We start from the raw sequence: 27,679 nt of genomic DNA, 5'->3' as shown, positions 1-27,679 counted from the left end.
TCCTTTTTGGTTTCAAATTAGTTTTAGAATGTTTTTTTCTAATTTTGTGAAAGATGTCATGGGTAGTTTGCTAGGAATAGCATTGAATCTGTAATTTGCTTTGGGCTGTATGGTCATTTTGACAATACTGATTCTTCCTATTCATGAGAATGAAATGTTTTTCCATTTGTTTGAGTCATCTGTGATTTCTTTCAGTAGTGTTTTGTAATTCTCATTGTAGAGATCTTTCACCTACCTGGTTAGCTGTATTCCTAGGTATTTTATTCTTTTTGTGGCTACTGCAAATGGGATTACATTCTTGATTTGGCTTTCAGCTTGGATGTTATTGGTTTATAGAAATGCTACTGAATTTTGGACATTGATTTTGTATCCTGAAACTTTGTTGAAGTTGTTTATCAGAGCTGGGACCCTTTTGTCAGAGACGGGGATTTTCTAGGTATAGAATCATATTATCTGCAAACAGAGATAGTTTGACTTCCTCTTTTCCTATTTGGACACCTTTTATTTCCTTCTCTTGCCTGATTGCTCTTGCTAGGACTTCCAGTACTACAATGGCTAGGAGTGATGAGAGTGGGTATCCTTGTTTTGTTCCAGTTCTCAAGGGGAATGTTTCTGGATTTTGCCCGTTCAGTATGATGCTGGCTGTGAGTTTGTCACGGATGGCTCTTATTATTTTGAGTTATGTACCTTCAATACCTAGTTTGTCGAGGGTTTTTAAACACGAAAAGATGTTGAATGTTATTGAAAGACTTTTCTATGATGATCATGTGGTTTTTGTTTTTAGTTCTGCTTGTGCAATGAATCACATTTATTGATTTATGTATGTTGAACCAACCTTATATCCTAGGAATAACACCTACTTGATTGTGGTAGATTAGCTTTTCGATGTGTTGCTGGATTTTTGTTGAGGATTTTTACATCTATGTTTATCAGGGATATTGGCCTGAAGTTTTCTTTTTCCATTGTTTCTCTGGCAGGTTTTGGTATCAGAATAATGCTGGCCTCATAGAATGAGTGAGGGCTCAGCTCAGGCTCTTTGTTCCCTCCCCAGCTTGCAGGCAGAAGGGGAAGGGACCTTGGCAGTGACAATGTTAGAGGGCCTTACACTTACCTCTTGGAGCTCCAACCCAGAGAAATGCAGAGCCTCTGCTAACCAAAATGATCAGACCGGGGTGGAGTGGCTATGTCACACACCCAAGTTGGGGGCCTTGCCTGGTGATGAGCAGGGGGTGGGGGCTCACAGGGAAGACAGTCTGGCCTCTTTGGGAAAGAGCAAAGAACCTGAGTGCCGGTGGTGTGCTGGAGGTGTAATAAGGCACTCAGGTTCTTTGTTCTTTCCCAACCTGGTGGCAGCAATAGCAGGTACCGCTGTAGCAGTGGTGTCAGAGGGATTGTCAGTTGCCTCTGAGAACTCCACCCCAGAGATACATGAAGCTACTGCCAATGGGAATGATCAGCTGGGGGTGGGGTGGCTGTACAGCAGGCCCAATCCAGGGGCCCTGCCTGGTGTAGAGCAGGGGGTCGAGGGTTCACAGGGAAAAGAGACTGGGTTCCTGTCTGTATGGCAGCTGCAGCATGCTGGAGGTACCAGCAAAACAGTCAGGATCTTTGTTCTTTCCCCAGCCCGAGGGCAGCAAGGGCAATATCCCTGCAGCTGAGATGGTAGACAGCCTTTGGGTGGTCTCTGGGATTTCCTCTCCAGATAAACGCAGTGCCACCACTGACTGAAGTGCTCAGGCGGGGGCAGGATGACTGTGCTGGGGTCCAGGTTGGGAGGCCCTGCACAGTGAGGAGTAGCAGGGGCAGGAATCCACATGGGAAATAGTCTGGCTGCTTTTCTGTATGGCAGCTGCACTGCGTTGGAGACACACAATAGTCCTTAGGCTCATCACTTACTCCCTCTGCAGCCTCAGGGCAGTAGGGGTGCGGGCTGCAGCAGCAGCAAAAAGGCAGAACTGTCAGTTAACTCTGGGAGCTCTGGCCCAGGGAAGTGCAGAGTTGCTACTAGCCTAAGTGTTCAGGCAGGGGTGTGTTGGCTGCGCTGGGGACCTGGGCCAGTGGGCTTTGGCTGGCAAGGTGTGGCGAAGGTAAGGCCTGTAGTCTGTCTGCTCCTCAGCACTGTGAAAGCAGCATGTATCTTGGGAGCATGCAAGAGGGCCTGGCCTCGCCTGCTGGCAGAGCTATGGCAGCTGACCCTGGGATGCTTAGGAGCCAAGGCCCTTGGGGCTCCATATGTGCCTGAGTGGCAGCTCTGCCCAGACTCCGCACAGCGCTCTGTCAGTCTGGAGGCCCTGGAGATAGAGGGTCAGGGGATCTCCTGTGCCCAGGATTGCAGAGATTCATGGCAAGAGTATGGGCTCCTGGGGGCTCTTGCTCACTCACCGTTTCCCTGTGGTGAGAAGCCTTCCTTGGCTCCATGCCAATCCCAGGTGGGCAGCTGTCCTGTCTCACTCTTCTCTGTTCTCTCTGGGTGGGCAGCTGTCCTGTCTCACTCTTCTCTGTTCTCTCTGGGTGGGCAGCTGTCCTGTCTCACTCTTCTCTGTTCTCTCTGGGTGGGCAGCTGTCCTGTCTCACTCTTCTCTGTTCTCTCTGGGTGGGCAGCTGTCCTGTCTCACTCTTCTCTGTTCTCTCTGGGTGGGCAGCTGTCCTGTCTCACTCTTCTCTGTTCTCTCTGGGTGGGCAGCTGTCCTGTCTCACTCTTCTCTGTTCTCTCTGGGTGGGCAGCTGTCCTGTCTCACTCTTCTCTGTTCTCTCTGGGTGGGCAGCTGTCCTGTCTCACTCTTCTCTGTTCTCTCTGGGTTTTGTTGCTTCCTTGATGAGTCCCAGCGTGTCCTCCTGGGCAATCTAGTTGAAGAGGTAGTGTTTATTGGCCATTCTGTCCCTTGATATTACGCAACCCATCCGAGCCATAGTCCTTCAGCCACATCCATGACCAAGTGCCTGGGAGATTTAAATAAACTCGGTGCTCCGCTTGTGTAGTAAAAACAGACTACCATCTAAGCTGAGATTTTTAATCATCACTTATGGAAAGGATATCCATGAAAGTCCATTAAAACTATGAATATATACAGATTGAATATCTGATAAGACACATCTTGAAAATATGTAAATATTTTGATGCATAATGTTTAAGGAAGGAGAAAAGAACAGAGACCTTTTTTTAAGCTTTTCATCCTATGTGATGTCTGTATTTAGAATATAGTTAACTCATTTGCAAATCCGATTCTAAATAATAGAGAAAAAAATCTATGTTCATTTTTCCCCATTTCACTTGTATTATTTGGGGATATGTAATTTCTAAAAGGCAATAGGCAATACAACGATATTTTCATTTTTAAAAGCAAGCAGTTTTTTGTGTTTCTTTTTTGCTTTTCTCACTTGGAATGCCAATCAACAAGGGTTTTTTGTTTTTTTGTTTTTTTGCTTGTTTGTTTACTCCACTTATAATGAAATCAAGTAGTTTTTCTGAACAGAATAATATATTTAGGGGAAGAAATAGCTTATAAGATTATTGACTGAATGTGAAACTCAAACATTAAATGAGATGAAAAAACTAAATTAGTTACTCCCTGAGACAAACAGGGATGGGAGAATACCTCTGGGAGGCAGCTCCTTTTCCTCAGTTTTACTTATGTATTTAGTTCAACATATCCACACATAGTGCTTATCATATACCAGGTACTATTGTAAAATACATAACTATTGATTTACCGGATTCTCATAACTCCCTAGGAAGGTTATTATTATCATTTTGCCCTTTTACCTGAGGCAAGTGAGGCTCATACACGGTGTGATGGTTGATTTTATGCATTTACTTGACTGGGCATGGGGTGCACAGACATTTGATCAAACATTCTTCTGGGCATTTCCATGAGGGTGTTTTCTGATGAGATTAACATTGCAATCAGTAGACTAGTTAAAGAAAGCAGATTGTCCTTCTTAATGTGAGTGGCCCTCATCTAATCACCAGAAAGTCTGTTAAGTAGAACAAAAAGGCTGATTCTTGTGCAAATAAGAAAGAACTCCTCCTGCCTGGCGGTTTGAGCTTAGACATTGGTGTCTTCTGTCTTCAGACTCAACTGAAACATTGGCTCCTCAGACTCGCACTGGAACTACACCATTGGCTCTCTCAAGTCTCTAGCTTGTCAGTTGCACATCTTGGGACTTCTCAGCCTCCATAATTACATGAGCCAATTCCTTATCATAAATTTTCTTATATATATGCATGTGTACACACACACACATGCACACATACGCGCACACACACGCACACAATCTGTTTATCCAGAGGACTCTAATACAGGGAGTAAGTGTCTCAAGGCCACATAGTTACAAAGCTCACCCAGGGAGTCTGACTCCAGGGCCCATGCTCTGTTGCCTCTATTGGCCCTTCAAATACCACTCAATGTTCACATAAAACATAATGTCTTAGGCACATTACATGTACAGTAAGTCATAACTTAATGTCATTGACAGCTTCTTTGAAATTGCAACTTTGAGTGAAAAGACATACTGTATGCCATAGGAACTTAACTGTTATTTATATCAATCAGCCTATGGTAAAATTGGTTTCGTTATATAGTACAACATTTTACTTAAAGTTGCAGTTTCTTTTTTTTTTTTTTTTTTGAGGCAGAGTCTCCCTCTGTCGCCCCGGCTGGAGTGCAGTGGCGCGATCTCGGCTCACTGCAAGCTCCACCTCCTGGGTTCACACCATTCTCCTGCCTCAGCCTCCCGAGTAGCTGGGACCACAGGCGCCTGCCACCATGCCCGGCTAATTTTTGTTGTTGTTGTTGTATTTTTTTTTAGTAGAGACTGGGTTTCGCCATGTTAGGCAGGATGGTCTCGATCTCCTGACCTCGTGATCCGCCCACCTTGGCCTCCCAAAGTGCTGGGATTACAGGCATGAGCCACCACGCCCAGCCTAAAGTTGCAGTTTCTAAGAACCTGTCAATGCCATTAAGTGAAGACTTACTATACTCCTGTGAGATCAATACTAATATCTCAATTTGAGAGATGAAAAATTTGACTCTCAGATGATTTAAGCAAAATACCCAAGGTTACATAATTCTATGTAGCTGGGGTAGAACTTGAACCCAGATCTCTGTGGCTCCAAACACCATTTTCTTTCTAATTTGCCTTCTGTCAGTTATCTACCTTTAATTAATATAAGTATTTATCTACCTTTAATTAATTGATGTACATAATCATGAAATAAGCTGAATTATCTCTGCATTTTAAGATCTAGATAAAATGGGTTTAAAACCACACCGGTGGAAAATCCCAGTAGCCCTCCTGCATTTATGTGAATTTCAGATTCCCTGACTCTGAATTGACAAGTTCTCTAAACTCTTTTTTCTCTTTGCAGCATCTAGAAACTTCTTACTTCCACATGAGGAATGCAATGTCATTTGTTGGATTTTCACATGACAACAAAAGAAAATAACAAAAAATAATAAACAAGACCTTGCTTGAATGGAAAATTCATTGCCTATTGTAGGAAAAGTCAGGGATGTCATTACACAGAGCAAAGAAAATAACAGAGGTTAATCAATGTTACTGTTAGCTTGCTCTTATATATACTTATTTTCATTTCTGATGTTTTTTTTCCTCTCAAGGGTAAAAAAACAAACATCAAACCTCTATAAATCTCTCATGCAGGGCACCCAGCTTTCTGCAGCTCTGTCCTTCTTTGGTTTGTAATCCACACTTTTGAAGCCCATCTAAATGCATTCATAGACGAGGGCATCTCTCCCCTTGGCCTCTGACTGCGGGGCAGGGGGTAAGAAGTGGGAGGTGGGTTATATGCTTCTAGTTGGGTAAATGCTAAGCGTTTTTATGTGGGTTGCATTTTATTATCGCTTTCTAACAAACAGATAATTGAACATTCAGAAAGGGTAAGTAACTTTCCAAAAGTTTCACAGATACTGAAAGATAAGTCAGGGATCATACTTTGGTCTGTCTGATCACAAGCCAGACTGATTTGAACTTCTCTGAGACTGTTTCCTCAAATTTAAAATCAGAATCATGTTATCTAATTCACTGGCTGAACCAAGCTCATTCCTCACCCATTTTTTATTGGTACTTCTTAAAGAATGTGGTCCTCACTCTCTAGGTTCCATGTTTTGAGCGTGAAATTCCTATCCCTGTACCCCAGGCAGAGAGGACTGGACCAGGTGTGGACCTCTGACCTACAAGATCCAAGGCATTACGTTTGCCTGGTTCATCACCTCCTTCAATTGTAGATGCTGCAGATGGAAGTAAATTGGTGTGAGGTGACTGAACTGCAAGACGAGGTGGAATTTCAACATTCAGGCTGCCCTCTCTGTAGAGGTTTGAGTAAACAGGAAAGAATGTTTAATGAAAATAAGGGGAACAAAGCAACCATGTGGAGAAAAGCAGAGATGACACATCAGGAGGCCACAAATGAACAATAAGTGAAACATTAGTTCCTGGACCTCAAACCTTGATGCCAGCGTTCAGGAGGCTTCCTAGGCAAGGCCTGTCAGCTGTCCTATTTCTTCCACTGGATTTCTTTCTTTTGTTTTGTTTAAGCTAGTTTCAATGACAGGCAACTATCTCTTGTAATGAAATGATCCTAAGATAAAGGGTTATTGTAAAGTTCAAATGTAATTAGATAAGGAAATATGCGTACATGTGGTTAGCACATATCTAGAAAATGATGATTATTAAAGAGTAACTGTTTGGTTACAATTATCTCAATCTTATCACTATTAAAATTTCCCCAAGGTCAGCCTGCTTTTTTCAGGACAAGGATCATAATATTCCATGAGATTCAAATTAGTCATATATTTTTAATTTGAAAAGAAAACTACAAAAGATGTTATAATTCAATGTAAGCACACTGTATAGCAAATTTATTGTTTGATTTCATTTTCATGTTATATTAAAATTTTTTTGTATCAGTGCTTGTCCAACATGGTACAATGGAAACAATCACATTGGAATAATCAAATTTTTGAATTACTTATGCTCTTTCATTTTACCAGATTTTTTGAAATAAAAAATGAATATTGAAGAATATTCATAGTATCTATAGCTATTTTCTGTTCAGTTTCTGAAAGAATAAGGAATAGTAGCTTTTCAAAAGTTGGATTTTGGTTTTTGTTTAATTATAATATCATTCAAAGGACTAATAAAGACTAAAAGGAACAATGACTTTATTGTAAAGATACATATAGACTGACTCTTCAAAGTCACCATGAGGAAGGCTGCACTGTGGCTATTTAAATGTAAATATATTTAAATTAAACAAAACTAAAAATATAGTTTTTTAGTTACATGAGCCACATTTCAAGCGCTCAATATGTTGCTACCATATTGGATAGGTATGGAAGATTTCCTTCACCCCAGGAAGTTCTGTAAAGCACTAGCTTTCTCCACATCTTTCTTTCTTTATTAGGCATTGTTTTCCATAAAATTTTCTACCTGCTATGACCACTCAAAGCCCTACTTCCGTCTCACCCATGGCCAAAATATCCACGACAGTGGCCCTTTACCTTTTTGTTAAAGTCACAGAAAGAATGTAGTAACACTCTGTTATTTTTTTTAATCCAACAACCTCTTTTAATGTGAAACTGCTGCCTCTGACTACAAGCATGAGCAATTGACCAGGTCTAATCTCATCAAACATGGCTCCTTATATTCCTTACTCTAGCTGTGAGTCCAAGGGTAGGCATGGAATCGTATTAGGATCATAGACCCTCTACGAGATTATAATATTCCAATATTGGGGCAAGATAGGTCTGTCTTGCTTTTATTTGGAACAAGTGATAGATGGAGATGGCAGAGACCATCCTGGCACCACAGGGAAAAGGCCTGCTTGAGAATGAAGCTAAGCAAATGCAAACAGTGCTGAGAGATGTTGCTTTGTTCCTAAATCTCAATGTGTGAAAAAACCAATTCCTTTAGCTTGAATGTGGTTACAGCTGTTTGCAACCAAAATATTTCTGAGGCTGAGGAGGGAGGATTGCTTGAGCCCAGGAGTTTGAGACCAGCCTGGGCAATGTAGCAAGACCCTGTTTCCATGAAAAAAAAAATTACCTGGGCCTGGTTGTGTGTGCCTGTAGTCCCAGCTACTTGGGAGGCTGGGGTAGGAGGATGTCTCAAGCCCAGGAAGTCAAGGCTGCAGTGAGCCATGATGACACTGCTGCACTCCAGCCTATGCAACAGAGTGAGACCATTTCAAAAAAAAGTGTGGCTAATATATGGGTATTCATGCATTTTATAGCATTGTGTATTAAAAGACACATATTTACAATACTACATTATTTAACTCTCTAAGTAGATTTCTATATAGTATAATACTGCCATTATGTTTTGCGTTTGACATTGCATATTGTCAATTTTATTCAGTTTATTTACTGCATACTTCATGTAAGGTACTCTCATATTCAACAAAAATTCTTCTAATAAAATAAATGGACAAATCAAGAATGTATCAAAGAATGTGAGTTCTGTCTTGATCATTGGTACAGTTTGGATATTTGTGCCCTCCAAATCTCATGTTGAAATGTGATCCCCAATGTTGGAAGTGGGGCCTGGTGGGAGGTGTTTGCATCATAGGGGTGGGTTCCTCATGAAAAGCTTGGTGTCCTCCCTGTGGTAATGAGTGGTCTCTGGTTCTATTAGTTCACAGGAGGTCTGATTGGTAAAAAGAGTCTGGCACTTCGTTCCGTCTCTTGCCATGTGAGAGGCCAACTCCCCCTTCACCATCTGCCATGATTGTAAGCTTCCTGAGGCCTCACCAGAAGCAGATGCTGATGCCATGCTTTTTGTACAGTCTGCAGAACTGTGAGCCAGAATAAATCTCTTTTCCCTATAAATCACTCAGCCTCGGCCGGGCGCGGTGGCTCACGTCTGTAATCCCAGCACTTTGGGAGGCCAAGATGGGTGGATCACGAGGTCAGGAGATCGAGACCATCCTGGCTAACACGGTGAAACCTTGTCTCTACTAAAAATACAAAAAAATATTAGCCTGGCCCGGTGGCGGGTGCCTGTACTCCCAGCTACTCGGGAGGCTAAGGCAGGAGAAATGCATGAACCCGGGAGGCGGAGCTTGCAGTGAGCCGAGATCGTGCCACTGCACTCCAGCCTGGGCGACAGAGTAAGACACCGTCTCAAAAAAAAAAAAAAATCACTCAGCCTCAGGTACTCCTTTATAGCAACGCAAAATTGACTAATACAATCACAATTACTTTTTAAATGCAAACTAGCTGTGAGAGTTGTCTGTCTCAAATATTTAAGACTATAATTTTATGATCATACAACTCATACTCCCAGCACTCAGTAAAGACAACTTATATTATATTTTTGTCAGTCTTTCTTATGCACAATTAGAAAATGATTAAAATAGTCTGATAATAGGTTCCCCTGTTAAGTTCAGAAGCCCAGTATTCTTTCTTGGTTTTTAACTGGCATGCTCCCTTTAATTTTATATTTCTTTCTTTTAACGATGAATGTAGAGGCAATAAATAGTACTTTTCTTTATATAGGATTGGATTACAATTAACTGATGAATTTAGGAAAGGACTTAAAGATTTATTTTTATCATCTTGTAACTTAAAACAAAACAACAGGGCTATAAACTCCAAATATGCAAGTAGATGTAAAGCTCAACTTCAAAAAAAAAAACGACAGGCCGGGCGCTGTGGCTCACGTTTGTAATCCCAGCACTTTGGGAGGCCGAGGCGAGTGGATCACGAGGTCAGGAAATCGAGACCACGGTGAAACCCCGTCTCTACTAAAAATACAAAAAAATTAGCCTGGCGTGGTGGCGGGCGCCTGTAGTCCCAGCTACTCGGGAGACTGAGGCAGGAGAATGGCGTGAACCCGGGAGGCGGAGCTTGCAGTGAGCCGAGACTGCGCCACTGCACCCCAGCCTGGGTGACAGAGTGAGACTCCGTCTCAAAAATAAATAAATAAATAAATAAAAATAAGACTTGACAATGAAGAAAAAGTAGGAAATGCTTGAGAAACTTTATAGAAATATCCTTTTACTTCAAAAATAGGAGAAATGTGTACTACAGGTAGGCCCCTACTTACAGACTCCTAATTATTCATATGTGAATTCTCAGAAGGCAAGGGCTGGGGGTAATACTGCTTTTAATGAAAGTCTGCTTTTATGAGTTTTCAGATGCCATAACCAAACTGACATTGTGTACCATTGTTCTCTGGGGAGCTTCATGCGCAGAATGAACTCATATGTTCCATGACCTTGGGCCAAACAATATCTTAAAGAAGTAATCAGTATAACATTTCAGAAATTGAGGTGGCCAAAGTCGGTCTAGGAAACTCTCTCAGGATTTGATATGCTGAGTGCAGAATTCATTTTCCATTCAGAGAAAAGGTCATACAAAGTATTCATGTGCTTCAACTGCTGAAAGCAATATAGAAAAAGAAAAATTGGGCTTAAACAAAATTTTTAAAAATCTGTCTTCATCTTCTCCCCTGTGATCCTTTATATCTAGGAAGGCTATTACTGTGGAGAGGCCTTAATATGGACTATTTAGACCAGTCATTTGAAAAATGTCCTAACAACAGCAGAAAAACATTATCAGTGTTCTGCAGAATCCGGACTTGTAATCAAGTAGTCGGTGTTTAAGAGACAAGTTTAGGTCATGGAAATATACTGGAGCCAAGAATCAGAATTCTAGTTTTTGCTCCAGCACTGATTTGTTCAGTTATGAGTGATGTTTTCAGATAGATTTCTTTAGGGTAGGAAGCAATAATGTTATATGACTTGGAAAGGCTTGATGAATGTTACTGAGTAAATAGATGTTTGCTGATTGCTGTTGAACAGTGGATCAAATTATTAAAGAAAAGTTAGGATAGAAAAACCCAAATACAGGCGGGGCGCGGTGGTTCACGCCTATAATCCCAGCACTTTGGGAGGCCGAGGCGGGCGGATCACGAGATCAGAAAATCAAGACCATCCTGGCTAAGACGGTGAAACCCCATCTCTACTAAAAATACAATAAATTAGCAGGGCATGGTGGCAGGCGCCTCTAGTCCCAGCTACTCGGGAGGCTGAAGCAGGAGAATGGCGTGAACCCGAGAGGCGGAGCTTGCAGTGAGCCGAGATCGCGCCACTGCACTCCAGCCTGGGAGACAGAGCAAGACTCGGTCTCCAAAAAAAAAAAAGAAAAATCTAAATACAAAATTATAACAGTATATAGCCATTTAGAGTTCATTAGTTACAAAGCTGTTAAGATTATAGATATTGCATATTATAATATATACGTGTGGAATTTCTGGAACTGATACTGTTTTTGTTTAGGCCGTTGCCAGTTTGGCAAAATTTTACATTTTCTGTAGTTAGTGAAAACAAATTATTTGATCTGAAATTACTATTTTATGAAACATATTATTTGACTGTTAAACCATCAATTCTTTTGGAGCTGGCCAACAATGTACCAATTTATTTTTAGTAGTGCAGCCCATGATAAACAAAAGCAGAAAGCCACCAAGGACAAAAAGATTACTGAGAGCTCCTCCTCATTGTACTTAAATTTTGTTTAGGATGAGATAAATGGAAAAAGAGCTTCAGACTTTGAAGATCTAGAAATTTGGGCAAATTTTCCAAATGTTCATGTGGATGAGTAAACTGTCACATTTCCAGAACGAAGAACATTGTTTTTTATTCTGCCTGGACTAGTATTAGGGAAAATGTTCAATTGAAAAAGTTACCATATAAGAATTATATCCAGAGTATCATATTTAATTGTTTTTTTGCTTACGCAAAAAAAAAAAAAAAAAAAAAAAAATTCAATTATCAATGTTTTTGAGCAAAAATAAGGCAACAGGTCAGGCTCTAAAAATAAATATAAGACTATAAAAGATGCATGTCTTATATTCTACCATGGTAAATGGGGCAGTGGTAAAGGAGAATGCAGAGTCCTCCTTCTGGTATACAGAATTTATATTATTGCTTTATTATTGCCTCACACACATCAGCCCTTGAGGCAGGAAAGATGTGTTCATAGAAAGCAACTTACCTGTGACCATGCCAGAAATGTTCAAATATACTTCACTATGACATGGTAAGAATACACTAATATTAATGTAACATCGACAGGAATTCAGTAAAGATAGAAATCTGATAATAGTAACAACCATCATTAATTAATGAGTCCTTGTTATATACCAGGCACTGTGTTAGTGTTCTCTGTCTTTCTGTCTGTCTCTCTCTCTCAGAAACTATGCATATTCATATATATTTATATAAAATGATCATACAATTCCAGCAGCCACATAAAAGTTTGGAAGCGTTCCCCCTTTTTTCTCTTTTTGAAGAAATGGGGAAACACAGGCACAGACAAATATGGAAACTTTGCAGCATTCACACAGAGGATGCAGAATGGAGCCTGAATTAAAATGCTCCCTCAGATAGAAGAGGCTTCATTCTTCTTTCTAGAAAGACTGTGGTGAAGGTCCTGGATTGTGACAAATATGCTATTTCCTCTAAACCCGGACTCCCTCCTCTTCAGGTAGTTTGAACCGTCTTTCCTACCCCTAAACCTGTAGATTATGCCTCCATCTCTCCCATCCTTACACTCCACTCAAAAGATAAGCTGCTCTCTTCGTTCTTTCTCTTAGTCCATTCTGCCTCCAAATGTCTCCACCATACTCTCTCTGGAACACCATTCCATTCTCATCAGCTCCCTCCACATCCTCTACCTTACACACCTTGACTTAAGTGAGCCTTCTATAAAGACACTGCCCACCTCCCACCTCCAGCAATTGCAAAGGGATGCTTCTCAGAGTTGGAGGCTTCTTGGGGTTGGGAGGAGAGGCCAGTGTTCTCCACCCTCAGTGCAGTTCCAGACCATTCCTCCTATGAAACAAACCCTTTCCCTTGTGGCTGACAACATCCAGCCATGTGACCCTATACTTCTTTCTCACACTCCTTTGCTTTTACTGAAGACTTTGAAGCTTTTTCTCTATGTCTAAGTTTCACCATCATTTTTGTATCTGGCACATAGTAGTTGCTAAATTATATTATTAAAAAATTCACAGTGATTATTCTTAATAAATTATGTGTGGTACACTCACAATTCATGGTGAAATGACCATGTATCTCGAGAAGAGAGTTGAAAAGGACAATGAGGACACCCCTTCCCATACTCCGAACTCTAAGTTGCATGATCTTGTCAGTCTCAGGAGTGTCAGCCATCCACTTCCGCAGCCAAATCCTAGACATGCTGGAACTTCGAAATATTCAATTATAATATCACATACATACACACTTACTCCAAACCGCATTCCTCCAGCCATCACTCGTCACCTCCACTCTGCCTTTCTTCATTGTATTGTAAAGAATGAATTGGGTTATTGTGACAGTCTTTATCAGTATTCCCATTACTCTACTACTTTGTCTTTCTACTGTACCTCCTGTGGAAAAAAATTCCACATCATCATCCACCAGACTGTCTTTTGTTCTCCTCCTACACAAACAACTCTCCTACAGATGGAGAAACTCATATAACTGCATTAAAAGTTCATTTGAAAGGCACAGTTGCCAAACTCAATTGGAATACCACCTGGTATTTCTATATTTTCCTGGGCAACTTTCTCTTTCACTTCCCACAGAGCATATTTCAAACTTCTATTGTGCTTTAGTTTTCTTTATTACATCACTATATGAAAGTGTAATTCATTTATTCTGCACTTACTTACTAGACATCTGTTGTGTGCCAGGCAAAGGGTGCTAGGTATTATGGTAGAAAAAAGTATAACATTTGAGTTTGTTCCCTCTCACTTCTGCCTTCATTCCTAAAAGCATTCACCTATCTCTGGGCCCACCTTGCCTGGGGGAAGATATATCTCCCTCCATGCCCAGCCTTTCTACCTGTACTCTGTTAGCTCAGCCATTACCTCAGTTAGCTTATCCCTGTCTCCTCTACCTGAAAATTTTCCATCCTACTGGCTCTTCCCCAGCAGCACTTACACTTATTTATTTCTGTCCTATCTTTAACCAATCAATATGACCACTCTCAACCATCATGTTTGCTTCTAAGTATTTCCCTATATTTTCTACATTCTTCAGACCCGCGGTACAGTTGTCCACGCTCCCCTCCTCGTTCATTTCATTCTCTCTCCAGCCTCCTGCAGTTTGGCATCTTCTCCACTATTCTACTGCAGCCGTCCCTTCCAGGGTCAACAAAGCCTCTTTATTAGAAAATGCACAGGGCACTCACTTTCTTCGGTCTTTGAACTCTGCAGGCATTTCTTTTTTTGTGTGGATGCGGGGAGACAGAGTTTCTCTCTTGTTGCCCAAGGCTGGAGTGCCATGGCACAATCTCTGCTCCCTGCAACCTCCACCTCCCGGGTTCAAGCGATTCTCCTGCCTCACCCTCCCAAGTAGCTGGGATCACAGGTGCCTGCCACAACGCCTGGCTAATTTTTGCATTATTAGCAGAGACAGGGTTTCACCATGTTGGCCAGGCTGGTCTCGAACCCCTGACTTCAGATGATCTACCTGCCTCAGCCTCCCAACGTGCTCGGATTACAGGCGTGAGCCACTGTGCCTGGCCAGGCATTTCTTTATATAAACCGTGTACCCTGCCTCTGGGCCACCAGAGGTTCCTGGTCTTCTCCCATTCACCTCTATGTTCGGTTACTCTGCCTGCCATGACATGCGGTGATCCTCGATGTTCATTCTTCTGTCCTTACAGTTTGTGTGTTCCATGAATGACATCTACTCCCTCAAATCCAAGCGCATATTTTATTTGTGTGAATCCCCAATAAGTAAGTTCCTATGGACAGAGGCTGTGCATGTTCGTTGTTTTAGTCCTGACACCTATCACAGAGTGCCTGACAACCCAGTGCCCAGCAATACAGAAAAATGCACAGACTGAATAATACAGGAAATTGTAGGCTGGGCGCGGTGGCTTAGGCCTGTAATCCCAGCACTTTGGGTGGCCGAGGTGGGTGGATCACGAGGTCAGGAGATCGAGACGACGATGAAACCTCGTCTCTACTAAAAATACAAAAAAAAATTAGCCGGGCGTGGTGGCGGGCGCCTGAAGTCTCAGCTACTCGGGAGGCTGAGGCAGGAGAATGGCGTGAACCCGGGAGGCGGAGCTTGCAGTGAGCCGAGATCACACCACTGCACTCCAGCCTGGGCGACAGAGCCAGACTCTGTTTCAAAAAAAAAAAAAAAAAAAAAATACAGGAAGTTGTAACCAGGAGGACCCATTGAAAGTGGAGCGTATTCTTTCACTCAGTGTTCACCGGGAATGCACTATACACTAGTTCCACTGCTTGTGTTGGGAATTCAGTGAAGAGCGAGAAAGACAAAGTAGCCCCTGGCACTTACATTCTAGTAAGGGAAAGAGTCATTAAACATATGTACTATATAGAGTGTCAGAGAGTGACAAGTGCCACGAAGAAAATAAAGCACGGAAGGGAGTTACAGAGTGATAGAAGGTAAAAGTGCGCCAGCTAGTTAGGGTAGCCTGGAAAGGAAGGCTTTTGGTGGCATTAACCCTGAAGAAATGAATGTAATGAGAAAATGTCTAGCGGCTATTTGAAAGAAAACCATTTCAAGAGGAGGAAATGGTAAGTACAGTGAAGTGGGAAAGGCTTTGGGGTACTTGAGGAGCAGAAATCAGGCCAAAGGGATTGGAGCTGAAATTCTGATTCTAGATAGAATATAGGAGGCAGTGGCACTGCATCACTCCCACTGGAACAAATAGTTCAAAAAGTAAATAAATTGGAAATGTAATCGTTTTAAAGATATCAGAGAGCTGTGGTGGCATAGATGATTAGATGGACTACAAGTGAAGTTGAGATGACTCCCTATTTCCTTCACTGAGAGGCAAGGTTTCCGTTCAGACTTGCCCTAAGCTGAGGTGTTTCGCCAGGGGAAAGAGAAGACGGTAGAGCTTACTTTCTAGGTAGCTTCATTGAGGTACGACTCATGCACCGTACAATTCACCCACAAAAAATTTACAATTCAATAATTTTTAGTGTTTTAGAGATATGTGCAACCATCCCCACAGTCAACTTTTGAACATTTTTATCATCTCAGAAATAAAAACCACGGCCGGGCGCAGAGGCTCACTCCTGTAATCCCAGCACTTTGGGAGGCCGAGGCAGGCGGATCACGAGGTCAGGAGTTTGAGACCAGCCTGGCCAATATGGTGAAACCCCGTCTCTACTAAAAATACAAAAATTAGCCAGGCATTGTGGCACGCGCCTGTAGTCCCAGCTACTTGGGAGGCTGAGGTAGGAGAATTGCTTGAACCCTGCACTCCAGCCTGGGTGACAGGGCAAGACTCCATCTTAAGAAAAAAAAAAGAAAAAAAAAGCCACATGCTTCAGCTATCACTTCTTGTCTTCCTAAACAGCCACTAGGCTTCTTTCTCCCAGTAGATTGTCCTACTGTGGACATTTCATATGAGTGGAGTCAATAATATGTGGTCTTTTGTTACTGACTTCTTTCAGTTAACATAATGTTTTCAGGGTTCTCCATGTTGTGGCATGTATCAGCTCCTCATTCCCTTTTTGTGAGTAAAGAAAAAATAACAAAATTTAACATTTTAACCATTTTCAAGTGTACAGTACAGTACTGTTAACTGTATGCAAGTTGTTGTGCAATAGGCTTCTGTAACTTTTTCATCTTGCCAAAGGGAAACTCTGTACCCGTGGAAAAACTCCCCATTTCCCCCTGTTCCCTAGCTCTGGTTGTCACATTCTACTTTCTGTTTCTATGAATTTGATTACTTTAGAAAACGTATACACAGGGAATCATGCAGCATTATTCCTTTTATGACTGGCATATTTCATGTAGCATAATGTGCTCAAGCCTTATCCATGTTGTAGCATATGGTAAGATTTTCTTCTTTCTTTAGGCTGAATAATATTCCAGTGAATATATGGTTTATACATTAATTTGTCAGCAGATATTAGTCTTCTTCCAACTCTTGGCTATTGTGAGTAATACTGCAATAAAGATGGATGTGCAAATATCTTTTCAGAATCCTACGTTAAATTTTTTTGATATATACCCAGAAGTGGGATTGCTGGACTATATGGTAGTTCTGTTTTAAATTTTTTGAAGAACCTCTGTTTTCCATAGTGGCTACACCATTTTACATTGCCACCAACAGTGCACAAGGGTTTCAAGTTCTCTATATCCTTGCAAGTATTTCTTATTTTCTGTTTCTGTTTGGTTTTTTTGGATAGTGATCTAGCTAAGAGATGTGAGGTGACATCTCATTGTGGTTTTGATTTGCATTTCTCTGATTAGTGATATTCAACATATTTTTATATGTTGGCCATATTTATGTCATCCTTAAAGAAATGTCTGTTCAAGTACTTTGTTAATAGGGTTTTTTGTTTGTTTGTTTGTTTGTCTAGTTTTGATATTGTTGAGTTGTAGGAATTCTCTGTATGTTTGGATATTAACCCTCATCAGACACATGGTTTGCAAATATTTTCTTCCATTCTGTAGGTTGCCGTTTCACTTTCTTCATTATTTCCTTTCCGTGCAGAAGATCTGAAGTTTGATTTAGTTCCATTTGTATATTTTTGCTTTTATTTCCTCTGCTTTTGGTGTCATATCCAAGAAATCATTGCCAAATCCACAAACATGAAGCATCTCTCCTATATTTTTATCTCACTAGATAATTTTATAATTTTATAAATTTTAGTTTTATAAATATAATTTTATAAATTACAGTTTTATAATTTTAGGTCTTACATTTAGATCAATAAGCCGTTTTGGTTTGTTTGTTGTTTTGAGACAGGGTCTCTCTCTGACAACCAGGCTGGAGTGCAGTGGCATCATCACAGCTCACTGCAGCCTCAACCTTCTGGGCTCAAGCAATCCTCCTGCCTGACCCCCACCTCTCCCAGTAGGTGGCACTACAGGGTGCGCGCCACCACACCCGGGGGAGTTCTTACATTTTTTGTAGAGACGGGTTCGCAGTGTTGCCCAGGACTCGAGCGATCCTCCCACCTCAGCCTCCCAAAGTGGTGGGATTACAGGCGTGAGCCACTGCACCTAGCCATTAATTCATTCTGAAGTGATTTTCGTATATAGGTACAGGAAGGTAAGGGTCTAACTTCATTATTTTACATGAGAATATCAAGTTTTCTCAGCACCATTTGTTGAAGACACTATCTTTTCCCCATTGTATAGTCTTCATGCCCTTATGGCAGATTATTTTACCATATATGTGAGAGTTTATTTCTGGGCTCTCTATTCTGGCCCATTGGTCTATATGTGTGTCTTTATTCCAGTATTATGCTATTTTGATTACTGTAGCTTTACACTGTTTTTTGAACTTGAGAAGTGTGAGACCTCCAGCTTTGTTTTTCTTTCTCATAACTGTCTTGACTATTTGGAATACTTTGAGATTCCTAATGGATTTTGGATTTTTTTTTCTATTTCTGCAAAAAATTCCAATGAGATTTTTATATGGACTGCATTGAATCTGTAGATTTGGGGGGTAGTATGAACACTGTAACCATATTCTTTTCCAATCCAGGAACATGGGATGTCTTTATATTTATTCGTGTCTTCATTAATTACTTTCAGCAATATTAAAAGTATTCAGTATACAGGTCTTTTGCCTCTTTGGTTGGGTTTATTCCTAAGTATTTTATTCTTTTTGATGCTCTTATAAAGGGGATTTAAAAACATTTCCTTTTCTGATTATTTATTTTTAGTGTCTAGAAATGCAACTGATTTTTGTGGGTTGATTTTGTTTCCTGCAACTTTACTGAATTAGTTTATTAGTTGTAACAGTTGTCTCTGTGTGTGTGTGTGCACGTGTGTGTGTGTGTGCGTGTGTGTAATCCTTCAGGTTTTCTACATATAAGATTATATCATCTGCAAACAGAGATAATTTTATTTCTTCCTTTCAAAATTGAATGCTTTTTACTCCTTTTTCTTGTCTAATTGCTCTGACTAGAACTTTCAGTACTGTGTTGAATATACATGGCAAGACTGGGCATGCTTGCCTTGTTTCTATTTGTAGAGGGAAAGCTTGAGTATGATGGTAGCTATGGGCATTAACTATAAGGCTTTTAATATGTTGATGTAATTTTCTTTTATTTCTATATTATTGAATTTTTTTACATGAAAGGGTGCTGAATTTTATTAAATGCTTATTATTGCACTAATTGAGATGATCGTGTTACTTTTTTACCTTTCTGTCAGTGAATATAGTGTATTGCATTGACTAATTTTTGTATGTTGGACCATCCTTGCATCCCAGGAATAAATACCACTTGGTCATAGTGTACTGCTGAATTAAGTTTATGATTTTTGTTGAGGATTTTTGCATCAATATTTAGCAAGATTATTGGTGTGTAGTCTTTTTGTGGTGTCCTTCTTTAGCATTGGTATTAAGGTAATACTGGCCTCATAAAATGAGTTTGAAAGTATTTTTTCTTCTGAAATTTTTCAGAAGAGTTTGAGAAAGAGTGATGCTAACTATTCTTTAAATGTTTGGTAAAACTCATCAGTGAAACCATCTAGTCCTGGGGCTTTTCTTCATTGGGAGATTTTTTATTACTAATTCAGTCTCCTCAATTATAGATGTGTTCAGATTTTAATTTCTTCACACTTCAGTCTTGGTAGGTAGTATATTTCTAAGAATTTATTTCTTCTAAGTTATCCAATGTACTGGAGTACTGTTCATAGTAGACTCTCGTAATCTTTTTACTTCTGTGTCCTCATTTTTAATGTCTCATTTCTGATTTGTGTTACTTTAGACTTCTATTTTCTTACTTATTGAAAGAATTTGTTAAATTTTTTATTTTTTAAAAAAGAAACTTATTTCATTGATTTTTCTATTTTTTATTTATTCTCTATTTCATTTATGTTTTCTGTAATCTATGACCTTCCTTTTGCTAACTGTAATCTAGGACCTTCCTTTTACTAACTTTGGATTTAGTTTGCTATTCTTTTTCTAGTTCTTTGAGATACAAAATTATCTCCACTTATTGATTTGGGATCTTCTTTTAAAAATACAAACATTTGCTGCCACAGTTTTGGCGTGTCGTGTTTTCATTTTTTTAATTTGCTTTAAAATACTGTTAAATAGTGATTTCTTGACTCATCAAGTTGTTCAAGAGTATATTGCTTAATTTCCACATCTTTGTGAATTTTCTAGTTCAGAGTTTTCTAGTCCAGATTTTTAGTTTCATGGTGATTAGAAAATATAGTTGGTTTTCTTTCAGGTTTTTTTTGAATTGTTAAAACTTGTTTTGTGTCCTAATATGTGTTCTGTCTTGGAGACTGTTTTATGTGCACCTGAGAAGAATGTGTATATTAACATAGGGTGGAATATTGTTTATATATCTATTAGATTCAATTCACTTACAGTATTGTTCAAGTCCTTTATTTCCTTACTGTTTTTCTTTCTGGTTGATCTATTTATTACTGAAAGAAGAGTATTGTAATCTCCTCCTATTATTATTTTTTATCTAATTCTTCCTCCAGTTCTATCAATGTTTGCTTCATGTATTTGGGTGCTCTGCTGTTTGGTCCATATAGATTTATAAGTGTTGTACAGTGAATTGACACTTTCATCAATATGATGTGTATTGTTTTTCTCTTGTGACAATTTTTAGCTTAATGTCTATTTTGTCTGATATATGTATGGACACCCTTGCTATTTTGGTTACCTCTTGCTGGAATATATTTTTCTATTCCTTCATTTTCAGCCTGTGTGTGTTTTCAAAGCTAAGTGAATCTCTTGTAGATAGCATGCAATTGGATCTTTTTAAAATTGATTCTGCCACTTGGTCTTTTGACTGCAGAGTTTAATCCATTCACACTTAAAGTAATTATTGAAAGGGAAGGACTTACTATTGCAATTTTGTTAATTGTTTTCAGTATGTCTTGGAGTTGTTTGTCCCTCTTTTCCTCTCTTGCTGCCTTTGTGTTTCATTGATTTTTTTTTTGTAGTGATATGCTTTGAGGACTTTCTTATTTTCTTTGGTATGTCTTCTATAGCAATTTTCTCTGTAAGTTACCATGGGATTATATAAAACATCTTATAGCTATAACAATTTATTTAAACTAAAAATTTAATTCAATTGCATACAAAACCTCTACTCTTTTACCTCCAATTCATCTTACATTATCAATGTCACAAATTATACTTTCAGTATTCTGTATCCATTAATATAATTTAATAATTATGGTTATTTTTATGCTTTTATTTATACCTGATTTAAAAAATGATTTATGGACCACTATTGTAGTATGACAAGATTCTGCATTTTTTTTTTTTTTTTTAGACAGAGTCTCACTCTGTCACCCAGGCTGGAGTGCAGTGGTGCAATTTCAGCTCGCTGCAAGCTCCACCTCCTGGGTTCATGCCATTCTCCTGCCTCAGCCTCCTGAGTAGCTAGGACTACAGGCACCCGCCACCACGCCCTGCTACTTTTATTTTATTTTTTATATTTTTAGTAGAGACGGGGTTTCACCGTGTTAGCCAGGATGGTCTCGATCTCCTGACCTCGTGATCCGCCCACCTCAGCCTCCCAAAGTTCTGGGATTACACGCTTGAGCCACCACGCCTGGCCTAGATTCTGCATTTGACTATATGTTTACCTTTACCAGAGAGCCTTATACTTTTGTATGCTTTCAAGTTGGTATCTAGCTTTCTTTTATTTCAACTGGAAGGACTACTGTTAGTAATTCTAGCAAGGTAGGTTAATGGTGACGAACTTCTTTAGCTTTTGTTTATCTGGGAAAATCTTTATTTCTCCTTCATTTTTGAAGGGCAGATTTGCTGTGTATTCTTAGTTGGCAATTTTCTTTCTCTTTCAGCCCTTTGAATATACTACCCCATTCCCTTTCAGTCTGGAATGTTCCTGCTGATGAGTTTGCTGATAATCTTATGAGAGTTCTCTTGTATATAAGTCACTTTTCTCTTGCTGCTTTCAAGATTGTCTGTCTTGGATTATAGTGTGTCATGGTGTTGGATCTTTAGGTTCATCTTAGATAGAGTCCTTCAAGCTGCTGAAATTTGGTTGTCCATTTCCTTTTTCAGATTTGGGAAGTTTTCAGCCATTTCTTCAAATAAGCTCTCTGCCACAGGCTACTCTTCCTTGTGCAATCTGTGGACCCAGTTGTCATCTGCACCACAGTCTAGTTATCTTTTGACTGCCACAAATGGACTCCAAAAAATCTCCAAAATAAATGGTTACCATAATAAGATGGCCAACTAGACACAGCCAGGAAGCACTGCTCCCACTGAGAGAGACCAAAATATTGAGTAAGCCAACATATTTTGAGCCCATCTTCAGAGAGAAAATGCTGAGAGTCATTACAGAGGTGATGCAGACAACAAGGCTGAAGAGGGAGGAAGCTGGGAACCCTGCATAGGATACTTGCATGACAGGGCTAGTTCCCAGACCTGAATGCCTCCTGGGGAAGAGATAAGTGAAGGGATGGAGGGACAGGCCACTCTCACTGTGGACCTCTGGGATCCTAGGTACATAGAACTTTGCATTCTCCATGGACATTTGAGCTGGCAAGGGGATCTTCAAAGACAGTAGGCAGAGACAGGGCTTCACTGGCATGGAGCCTAGGAGCTTTTGTGCATGTGGCAGCTGGGGCAGAGCATGGCCTAGACACCCATCCCCCCAGGCTCCCCACCTCCCTACAGGCAGCTCTAGCCTCAGCTGATTGCTGGCCCGGGAGAGAGTGTGGCTGGCTTCCCTGTAGGACTGGGAAACTTCCAGGGCCCCTGCCTGGCCACCCTGCAGGAGGTGTGCACAGAGTAGCCTCTGCTGCCAAGCCTGGGTGCTTTGCTTCACCTAAGTACCTTCCTGGTGGCCTGGGAGCACTTTGGATCCCCCAGAACAGCTGGGGCCCAATCTCAAGGGTCTGGAGGATGAAGCCCAAAGCCAGTCCTAGCTCCCCAAAACTACACAAATACATGGAAATTGAACAGCTTGCTCCAGAATAACTCCTCGGTGAACAATAAAATTAAGGAAGAAATAAAAAAATTATTTGAAATAAATGAAAATAGGGACACAGCTTACCAAAATCTCTGGGACACAGCTAGAACCGTATTAAGAGGAAAGTTTATAGCACTAAGCACCTTCAGCAAGAAATTAGAAAGGTCTCAAATTAACAATGTACCTTTGCAACTAGAGGAAATAGAAAAAAAACAAGCCAACCCCAAAGCGAGCAGAAGATAATAAATATCTAAAATTAGAGAAGAACTGAATGAAATTTAGACACAAAAATCCATAGAAAAGATCAATGAAACAAAGTGTTTTTTCTTCAAAAGAATAAACAAGATCAATAAACCACTAGCTATATTAACCAAGAAAAAAAGAGAAGATCTAAGTAAGTACAATCAGAAATGACAAAGAAGACATTGCAACTGATCCCACAAAAATACAAAAGATCCTCAGAGACTATTATGAACAGCCCTATGCACATACAAATTAAGAAAACCTAGAGAAAATGGATAAATTCCTGGAAACACACAAACTCCCAATATTGAACCAGAAAGAAAGTGAAAACTTGAACAGACCAATAAGTTCCAAAATTATATCAGTATTAAAGAAACTGCCAACCACAAAACAAAAAAAAGAAAAAGAAAAAGAAAAGCCCTGGACCAGATGGATTCACAGACAAATTCTCTCAGACATAAAAAGAAGAACTGGTACCAATCGTATTGAAACTATTCAAAAAAATTGAAAAGGAAGGGTACCTCTCTAACTTATCCTACGAAGCCAGAATCAGTCTTATACTAAAATCTGGCAGAGACACAATAAAAAAAGAAAACTTCAGGCCAATATCCCTAACGAACATAGGTGTGAAAATTCTCAACAAAATACTAGCAAACTGAATCCAGCAGCACATCAAAAAGTTAATTTACCACAATAAGGCAGGCTTTACTCCTGGGATGCAAGGCTGGTTGAACATATGCAAATCAATAAATGTGACCCCCCACAGTAACAGAATTAAAAGCAAAACCCATATGATCATCTCAGTAGATGCAAAAAAAGCTTTCAATAAAATCCAGCATCCCTTCATGATAAAAGCCCTCAACAAACTAGGCATCTAAGGTACATACCTCAAAATAATAAGAGCCATCTACACCAAACCCACAGCCAACATCATACTGACTGGGCAAAAGCCAGAAGCATTCCCCCTAAGAACAAAAACAAGACAATGATGCCTACTCTCACTGCTGCTATTCAATGTAGTACTGGCAGTCCTAGCCAGAGCAATTAGGCAAGAGGAAGAAATAAAAGACATCCGTGGCTGGGTGCGGTGGCTCACGCCTGTAATCCCAGCACTTTGGGAGGCCGAGGCGGGCAGATCATGAGATTAGGAGATCGAGACCATCCTGGCTAACACAGTGAAACCCCATCTCTACTAAAAATACAAAAACAAAAACAAACACAAAAAACAAAAAAACAAACAAAAAAGACATCCGCATAGGAAAAGAGGTCAAATTATCTCTCTTCACCGACAGTATGATTCTCTCTTTTTTTGAAACTGAGTCTCCCTCTGTTGCCCAGGCTGGAGTGCAGTGGCGCTATCTCAGCTCACTGCAGCCTCTGCCTCCCGGGTTCAAGTGATTCACCTGCCTCAGCCTCCAGAGTAGCTAAGATTACAGGCATTCACCACCACGCCCGGCTAATTTTTGTATTTTTTAGTAGAGATGGGGTTTCACCATGTTGGCCAGGCTGGTCTTGAACTCCTGACCTCAAGTGATCTGCCTGGCTCAGCCTCCCAAAGTACTGAGATTACAGGTGTAAGCCACCATGCTTGGCCACTGATAATATGATTCTATATCTAGAAAACCCTAAAGACTCTGCCAAAAGGCCCGTCAAACTGCTAAATGACTTCAGTAATGTTTCAGGGTACAAAAATAATGTACAAAAATCAATAGCATTTCTATATATAACTGAGTACCTCAGCCTCGAAATACATTTTTAAACTATCTTTTTCCTTTCCTTCCTTATCTCAGAATGTAGCCTTGTAGTGTAAGACTCTTTGTTATGCCCTTTCCCAACAGGCATATCTGTGCACAGTGCTTGCTCATCTAACTATGTGCTTGCTTAGAAATTCCAGGAGCCAGTTTGGAAACAAACCAGGCAGAGAGATCAAGCCGCAGATCTTCCCACTCAAGGGGAGTTACGCCCAAGTCAGGATGATGCAAATCAGATCTCCAGATGGGCGATTACTTGAGATAACTATGGGAACAAGACATGCAGCTATGCACTCCCTTTTCACTACTCATGTCTATATCCCACACCTTTTTCCTTCTTAAACCCCTTCACTCAGCCCAGAAGACTGAGATGGCTGTTTTGAGGCTTATGCCCAGACATTCTCTCATCTGCTAGCATGTGACCAATAAAGGTTGCTTTCCTTTCACCACACCTCAGTTCTCATGCTTTGACTTCTGAGAGGAGAACAACTGGACTTGAGCTGGTTACATATACACCAATAATGTTCAAGCTGAAAGCCAAATCAAGAACACAATCCCATTTACAATAGCCACACACAAAAATGAAATACCTAGGAATACAGCTAACCAAGAAGGTTAAAGATCTCTACAAACCTGACAATGTTGGTGTTGTCGTGTTTGGAAATGATTAACTAATTAAGGAAGGAGCTAGAGTGAAGAGGACAGGAGCCATTGTGGACGTTCCACTTGGTGAGGAGCTGTTGGGTCATGTAGTTGATGCCCTTGGTAATGCCATTGATGGAAAGGGTCCATTTGGTTCCAAGACCCATAGGTGAGTTGGTCTGAAAGCCCCCAGAATAATTCTTCAAATTTCAGTGCAGGAATCAATGCAGACTGGCATTAAGGCTGTGAATAGCTTGGTGCCAATTGGCCATGGTCAGCATGAGCTGATTATTGGTAATGGACAGACTGGGAAAATCTCAATTGCTATTGACACAATCATTAACCAGAAATGTTTCAATGATGGATCTCATGAAAAGAAGAAGCTCTACCGTATCTATGTTGCTATTGGTCAAAAGAGATCCACTGTTGCCCAGTTGGTGAAGAGACTTATGATGCAGATGCCATGAATTACACCACCGTGGTGTCAGCTATGGCCTCGGATGCTGCCCCACTTCAGTAACTGGCTCCTTACACTGGCTGTTCCATGGGAGAGTATTTTAAAGACAATGGCAAATATGCTTTGACCATCTATGACTACTTATCCAAACAGGCTGTTGCTTACCATCAGATGTTTCTGTTGCTCTGCCAACCCCCTGGTTGTGAGGCCTATCCTGGTGTTGTGTTCTACCTATACTCTCAGTTGCTAGAGAGAGCAGCCCAGATGAACAATGCTTTTGGTGGTGGCTCTTTGACTGCTTTGCCAGTCATAGAAACAGGCTGGTGATGTGTCTGCTTACATTCCAATGAATGTCATTTCTATCACTAACGGACAGATCTTCTTGGAAACAGAATTGTTCTACAAAGGTATCCACCCTGCCATTAATGTCAGTCTGTCTGTGTCTCGTGTCGGATCTGCTGCCCAAACCAGGGCTATGAAGCAGGTGGCAGGTACCATGAAGCTGGAATTGGCTCAGTATCATGAGGTCACTGCTTTTGCCCAGTTCAGTTCTGACCTCGATGCTGCCACTCAACAACTTTTGAGTTGTGGTGTGTGTCTGAGTTGCTGAAGCAAAGACAGAATACTCCCATGGCTATTGAAGAATAAGTGGCTGTTATCCGTGTGGGTGTTAGGGGCTATCTTGATAAACTGGAGCCCAGCAAGATTACAAAGTTTGAGAATGCTTTCTTGTCTCATGTCAGCCGGCACCAAGCCCTGTTGGGTGCTATCAGGGCTGATGGAAAGATCTCAGAAGAATCAGATGCAAAGCTGAAAGAGATTGTAACAAACTTCTTGGCTGAATTTGAAGCTTAAACGCCTATGGATTTACATCAAATACCGGTTCAGTTTTGTCATTGTTTATTCTAGTAAATTAGTTTCATTTGTGAAAGGGTTACTCTCATACTCCTTATGTACAGAAATCACATGAAAAATAAAGGTTCCATAACGTGAAAAAGAAAAAAGATCCCTACAAGGAGAACTGCCAATCACTGCTGAAAGAAATCACAGATGACACAAATAAATTAAAAAAAATTCCATGCTGATGGATTGGAAGAATCAGTATTGTTAAAAATGACCATGCTGCCCAAAGCAGTTTAAAGATTTAATGCTATAACTACCAATGTCATTTTTCACAGAACTAGAAAAAACTATTCTAAAATTCATATAGAACCAAAAAACAGCCCGAATAGCTAAAGCAATCCTAAGCAAAAAGAACAAAGCTGGAGGCATCACACTACCCAACTTCAAACTATACTATAAGGCCACAGTAAGCAAAACACCTTGGTCCTAGTACAAAAAAAGACAGATGAATGGAACAGAATAGATAATCCAGAAGCAGTTCTGCACACCTATAGCCATCTGCTCTTTGACAAAGCCCACAAAAAAATGGGAAAAGGATCCCCTATTCAATAAATAGTGCTGAAATAACTAGCTAGCCATATGCAGAAGAATGAAACTGGACCTCTACCTTTCATCGTATACAAAAATTAACTCAAAATGAATTCAAGATTTAAATGTATGACCTCAAACTATAAGAATCCTGGAAGAAAACCTAAGAAAAACAGTATTCTGGACATCAGCCTTGGCAAAG

The 27,679-nt window shown here is 40.4% G+C and overlaps 1 pseudogene; it reads left to right on the top strand.

Annotated features, from left to right (window-relative positions):
• Positions 1-1,088: 1,088 nt before the first annotated feature.
• On the top strand, positions 1,089-27,030 carry LOC100441577 (ATP synthase subunit alpha, mitochondrial-like; annotated as a pseudogene).
• Positions 27,031-27,679: the final 649 nt, after the last annotated feature.

The sequence above is a fragment of the Pongo abelii genome, chromosome 13 (assembly GCF_028885655.2).
Source record: "Pongo abelii isolate AG06213 chromosome 13, NHGRI_mPonAbe1-v2.0_pri, whole genome shotgun sequence".
In the NCBI taxonomy this organism is placed as follows: domain Eukaryota; kingdom Metazoa; phylum Chordata; class Mammalia; order Primates; family Hominidae; genus Pongo; species Pongo abelii.
The sequence above is the reverse complement of the archived record's forward strand: the minus strand, read 5'-3'. Positions and strand labels throughout refer to the sequence as shown.